Below are 5,984 nucleotides of genomic sequence, written 5' to 3'. Positions count from 1 at the left end.
TCTCTGTCATTATCTGCTTCCAGGAGGACCTACGGTCATTCTGTGTTGATGTTCACAGTGTGACCCCTGTATACACGGTCACAAACAGGTAGAATCTACAGTAATAGGGGCAGAAGATAAGTGACTGTTTGAATTGTATTGACTGCACATGTCCCGCTGGTTCCTTCTGGGGTGGTGGCCACAACCTTCCTCCAGATCTGGTGACAGTTGTGTTCACTCATCAATAGATCCTCGCAAGCACGTGGCACTTCCTACTCACCGTGGTGTGTGGTGATCAGCAGGGCAGCTATCAGCCCCCAGGACATGGCTGATTCGTGATTGCAAGACATGGATGAGGGGTCAGCAGTGTCTCGGGTAGAACAGTGAGGAAACCCTGCATGAATCCACACGTTGTGGATTTCCCCACGTACCAGCTACCTCACGGTAGCACCAATCCAGGTGGGAGCGGAGGTAGACTCAAGGTAGCAGTTGTGGGTGTGAGTCTTATAATGGCCCATATTCCTCTCAGTGTTTTCTGTTTTTATCTTTTATTTTGATGCAATGTTTATTTTTGAGTGAGAGAGAGACAGAGCACAATTGAGAGAGGGGCAGAGAGAGAGGGAGACACAGAAATCAAAGCAGGCTGTCAGCACAGAGCCTGACGTGGGGCTCAAACTCACAAATCCTGAGATCATGACCTGAGCCAAAGTTGGACACTTAAGTGACTGAGCCACCAAGTCGCCCCGCCCCCCACCGTTTCCTTTTTGAGGGACTGGCAGGGCAGATGTCAATGACATGATACCCATTCCTCTCGCACCACCAAGGAGGAGTTGGGTGTAAGCATGTGACTCTTTCCGGGTCCTCAAAGCCCATGCGTTCTGCCCCAGAGCCCCTGACTCCTGCTTGGCCCTCCTTCCTCCCAGGTTATGGAGGCAACCAGCCTTCCATCCACGTTGGGGTCATGGCTGGGCCACCAAGGGCTCAAAATCTGGCTGTCCACATGCTTCCCTGCGGTGGCTGGGAACAGCAGTGCTCCAGTAAAGGTCAGCATGAGCAGCTTCTCTAAACAGGATTCTCATCCACTGTGATCAGGGCCTGCGCTAAAACATGACAGGGGAGAGGGGGACACAGGAGATGTGGTGCCGTTTCCTGGACAGGGCTGCACAGAGCAGAAGGCCGAGGCTGCTAATCTCTGGATTCTGGATGGTAGGTGAGCAGTTTAAAACACCACAGCCTTCTCTTAGATCAAAAGAGAAACCCTTGTCTTCACCCAGCCTTCCTCTGATATGAAGAGATGGCAATTATTATTTGAAGGCACAATTATCTACCTATGAGTCTGATGGAAATGATTTCATCCATCTTCATCCCTAAAGCACTTTTCATTGAAATTACCCATATAGAGGCAGGAAATTTATACCAGATGTGTAGCTCCCTCTAGATGCGCATTCTGACCTTGTCCCATTTGTGTCCTCAAAGACATTATTGACAAGAAAAATAAGCTCTCAACATCAAGATGTTGACGTTAGAGAATGTGGTATAAATGGAATTTCATATGTTCTCAATTAGAAATAATTTTTAATGGTGAAGGAGAAATTAAAAATATTGTCATTTTTGAATTGAAATATAAGAGACTCACCATGTTGTATTAGTTTCAGGCATATATCATGGTGATTCCGTGTGTATACATTACGCTCTCCAGGTACCTATACAAGGGTAGCTATATTGCGGAAGCATGCAACGCTTTCTTACAGGATTGACGCTATTCTATGGGCTGTACCTTGGATCCCAATGGCTTATTCATTCCATAGCTGGAAGCCTGTATCTCTTTCTCAGAGGTGTCAACTTTTTTATTTACCCAAGCATTTTGGTGCTAAACACCATGACCTGTAGGTCAGCAGGTGTCAATTTGCAGTCTGTATTTCTGCGAATGCTGCTTAAAGCATTACACATGATATCATTATGTCAATAAATTCGGTTTCATTCTGCACTCAGTAAAAAGGAGAAGGAAAAGGTTTCTTTGTGTCCGCAGCCCTTCGCTAAGACCCTTCCTGACCAGGAGAACAGGCTTCACTGGACCAGCTGCACTCTCAGTACTTCCAGCTGAGCAGCCATGGCCTTGAGCATTGCAGGAATTCCCACGGCGGCCGGCAGAGGGCGCGCACGCAACACGCCCAGGGAGGGGCCGGGCCTCTGCGTGGGCAGTGGTGACCTGAGATGGCGCCCACTAGGCTATTCTGGTCCAGGGCGCCCCCGAGCTGGAAAGGCTTCCTTGCTTCTGAGGACCCAGTGCCTCTGAGTGTGGGCAAAGAGCCAGAGCTGCGTTTCCAGCAGGTTCCGCCCCCGGGCCTGGGGGAGACCCTGGAGGCTTTGCAGCCCCTTGGCGTCTCCTAGGTGGTGGGGCTGAGTCCCGAGGCGGGGGAGGCAGGGCCTGAGCGGCTTCCCCGGAAGCGCGGGTGGTCGGTTGGCGGCACAGTCCCTCGCTTTTTCTGGGCTGTTCCGTGGTTTGTTCCTCATTTCCCCTGCCGGTATTTCCCTGGAGGATCCGTGGATTCAGGGGGTCCCGTGAGGCCACGTCAGAGAGGCTGAGCTTGATTTGTTCCCGGTTCAGGCTTGTTTCGGGGAAGAAATCCTTACACAAATTCGGAGGAACAGGAGCCGCATTCGGTTGGGAAATGAAGACGCCAAATGTTGACTCTCAGAACCTTCTAGAAGAATGAGCTGGGACCCGCTCATTTTCATAATTTGAAAATATCAGCCAAGGATACTTACAGTAAAGTCATAACAGACATGTAGCTCCCTGTAAGTTGCATTCTGACCTGTCACGAGTGTCCATCAAAGATGTTATTAGTGACTTTTCAGAGAAGCTCTCAACATCAAGATGGTGATGTTAGAGAATGTGGGATAAATGGAATTTCACAGAGTCTAAATTAGGAATGATTTTTAAAAAAATTTTTAATGTATATATTTTTTTCTTTTTTTGAGAGACCCCCAACTAGGGAGGGGGGAGAGAGAGGGAGACGCCAAATTTGAGGCAGGCTCCAGGCTCTGAGCTGTCAGACAGAGCCTGACGTGGGGCTCAAACTCATGGACTGCAAGATCATGAACTAAGTTGAGGTTGGACCTTAACTGACTAAGCCACCCAGGCGCCCCAGGAATGACTTTTTAATGGCAAAGAAGGAGAAATTAAAAATAATGTAAAGGATGTCGATTATTTATTGAAATATTGTTCACACATTTGTTGTATTACTTTTAGGCATAAAGTGTAGTCATTCCATATATCTATAAATTATGTTGTATTTAGCCACAAGTGTAGCTATCATGTGAAATCATGCAACTTTATTATTACAGGATTGACTCTATTCCATTGGCTGTACCTTGTAGCCCTAGGACTTATTCATTCCAGAGCTGGAAGCTGGTATCTCTCTCCCAAAGGTGTCAATTCTTTATCTAACCTAAGTATTTTGGTGGTAAACACAATTACCTCTTGTTCAGCATGTGCAAATAGGTGGGCTATTTTTCTGTGAACCTTGCTGCAAGCGTTACAAATGATGTCATTACATAAGTAAATGTGGTTTCATTCTTCACTCACAAGAAAGGGGAAGGAAAAGATTTCTTAGTGTCCCAGGCCCTGTCACTAAGACCCCTCCCAATGTGGAGAACAGGCTTATTTGCCCAGAACACCTTCAGTCCCTCAGCTGAGGGCCTAGGCCTTCAACATTGCAGGAATTCCCATGGTGGCCAGCAGAGGGCGTGCGAGCACCACACCCTGGGGGCAGGCTCCTTTCTATGCACGGTAATTGCGGCAGAGGGCGCCCCATCGGCTTTTCTGACCCAGGGCACCTCAGAGCAGGAAGGGCTTCTGTTGCTCCCAGAGCTCTCAGGGCCTCTGCCACTGCCTCAGGACAGAGACCAGAGCTGCGTTTCCAGCAGGTTCTGCCGCCCTCCCCAGGGGAGACCTTGGGAGCCTTGCAGCAACTTGGTGTCTCCGGAGTCGCCAGAGAGAAGCTGCCTTGTTGCACTGAGTGTTGAGGAGAGGGCCCTGGGTGGCTTCCCTGGGCACTGGCCAGTCGGTCAGCAGCACAGGCCCTTGCATTTTGTGGGCTGTTCCCGTGTTTCATTCCTCACTTTCCTGGACAGTATTTGAACAAGACGTATTTTATTAAAGGACCTGTGGATCGAGGGGTCTCACGACATCACATCATGGATGCCGTGGATGGTTTGTTCCAGATTCAGGCTGGTTTCTGGGGGAGAAATCCTGACAGAAATTCAGAAGACCGGGAGCTGCTTTCAGTTAGGATGTGAATACATGAAATATTCATCTCAGGACCGTCTAGAAGAATGAGCTGGGACCCACTTTCCGAGTCCTGCTGGAACCAAAGACCGAGGTAAGGGCACAAACTGTCCCCCACATCATACATGCTTTTACAAATTTTCATGGTTATTTCTCCAATTAGTGAAGTGGTTGAAAACTACAGAAAACCTGGTAGGTAGGTGTCATTAACCTTAGGTTATTTTTTAGTTTACATTCCAGGTGGTAAAGGTAGAGTGTAATATTAGTTTCAGGTGTAAATATAGAGCAACACTTCCAGACGTCACTGGGTGCTCATCCCAGGTGCAGGTCTTAATCCCCATCACCTGTTTCATCTATTCCCCTCTCCATCCCCCCGCTATTCCACTGTGGAAACCCTCAGTTTGTTTCCTAGTTAAGAGTGTGTTTGTTTGTCACTGTCTCCTTCCCTCCATCCCCCCACCACGCCCCCTTTGTTTTGTTTCATTTCTATGTGTTAGTGAAATCATACGGTATTTGTCTTTGACAGGCCTATTTCACCCAGCATAACATTCTCTCACTCCATTCACCTCGTGGCAAATGACAAGATTTCATGTTTTACAGCTAAATAATATTCCATTCCATATACTACATCTCAATTTATTTGTCAGTTGATGGAAACTTGGGCAGTTTCCTTAATTTGGCTGTTGTAGAAAATGCTCCTATATCCCTTTGAAGTATTATTTTTGTATTCTCTGTGTAAATATTGCATAGTGAAATTGCTGGATTGTAAGGTAGTTCTGTTTTCAATTTTTTGAGGAATCTCCATGATGTTTTCCAGAGTGGCTGCACCAGTTTGCATTCCTACCAACAGTGCAAGAGGTTTCCTCTTTCTCCACATCCTTGGCAACACATGTGGTTTCGTCATTCATTGATTTCAGTCATTCTGACAGATGTGATGAGTTATCTCATTGTACTTTTGAATTGTATTTCCCAGAATAGCAGTATTGTTGAGCATCTTTTCATGTGTCTCTTGGCTATTTGTATGTCTTCTTTGGGAAAATATCTATTCGTGTCCTCTGCCCATTTTCAGTTGGATTTCTCACTTTTTGGGTGTGTATAACTTTATATATTTTGGACACTAACTCTTCATCAGATGTCGTTAGCAAATATCATCATGCTGTAGGTTGTGTTTTAGTTTTGTTGATTATTTCCTTGGTGACAGAAGTTTTTTATTTTTATGAAGTCCCATTTTTGCTTGTGTTTCCCTTACCTCAGGAGATATATCAATAAAGACGTGTGTACAGCCATTGTCAAAGAAGATACTGCCTGTGTTATCCTCTGGGATTTTTATGGTTTTGGGTTTCACATGTAGGTCTTTATCCATGTTGTATTTACTTTTGTGTATGTTGTAAGAAAGTGGTCTGTTGTTTTGTTTTGTTTTGCAAGTTGCTGTCTAGTTTTTCTAAAAACATATGTTGAGACTTTTTTTAAATGTATTTATTTATTTTTGAGAGAGAGAGAGCATGCAGAAGAGGGGCAGAGAGAAATGGAGAGAGAGAATCCCACACTGTAAAGAGAATCTCTACACTGTCAGTGCAGAGCCTGACACGGGTTTCAAACTGATAAACGCTGAGATCATGACCTGAGCTGAATCCACAATTAGATGCTTCCGTGACTGAGCCACCCCTGTGCCCCAAGACACTCTTTTTTTCCCTGGATATTCTTTCCTGCTTTG

The 5,984-nt window shown here is 46.1% G+C and overlaps 1 protein-coding gene across 1 annotated transcript in view; it reads right to left on the bottom strand.

Annotated features, from left to right (window-relative positions):
- Positions 1 to 5,984, bottom strand: part of LOC122478354 (transport and Golgi organization protein 1 homolog) — a 318,345-nt gene that overhangs the window by 62,252 nt on the left and 250,109 nt on the right. The gene's annotated exons all lie outside the window — the stretch shown is intronic.

This window comes from Prionailurus bengalensis, unplaced genomic scaffold, assembly GCF_016509475.1.
Source record: "Prionailurus bengalensis isolate Pbe53 unplaced genomic scaffold, Fcat_Pben_1.1_paternal_pri Un_scaffold_53, whole genome shotgun sequence".
NCBI classification, from domain to species: Eukaryota; Metazoa; Chordata; class Mammalia; order Carnivora; family Felidae; genus Prionailurus; species Prionailurus bengalensis.
This window is presented reverse-complemented; position numbering and strand designations above follow the sequence as displayed.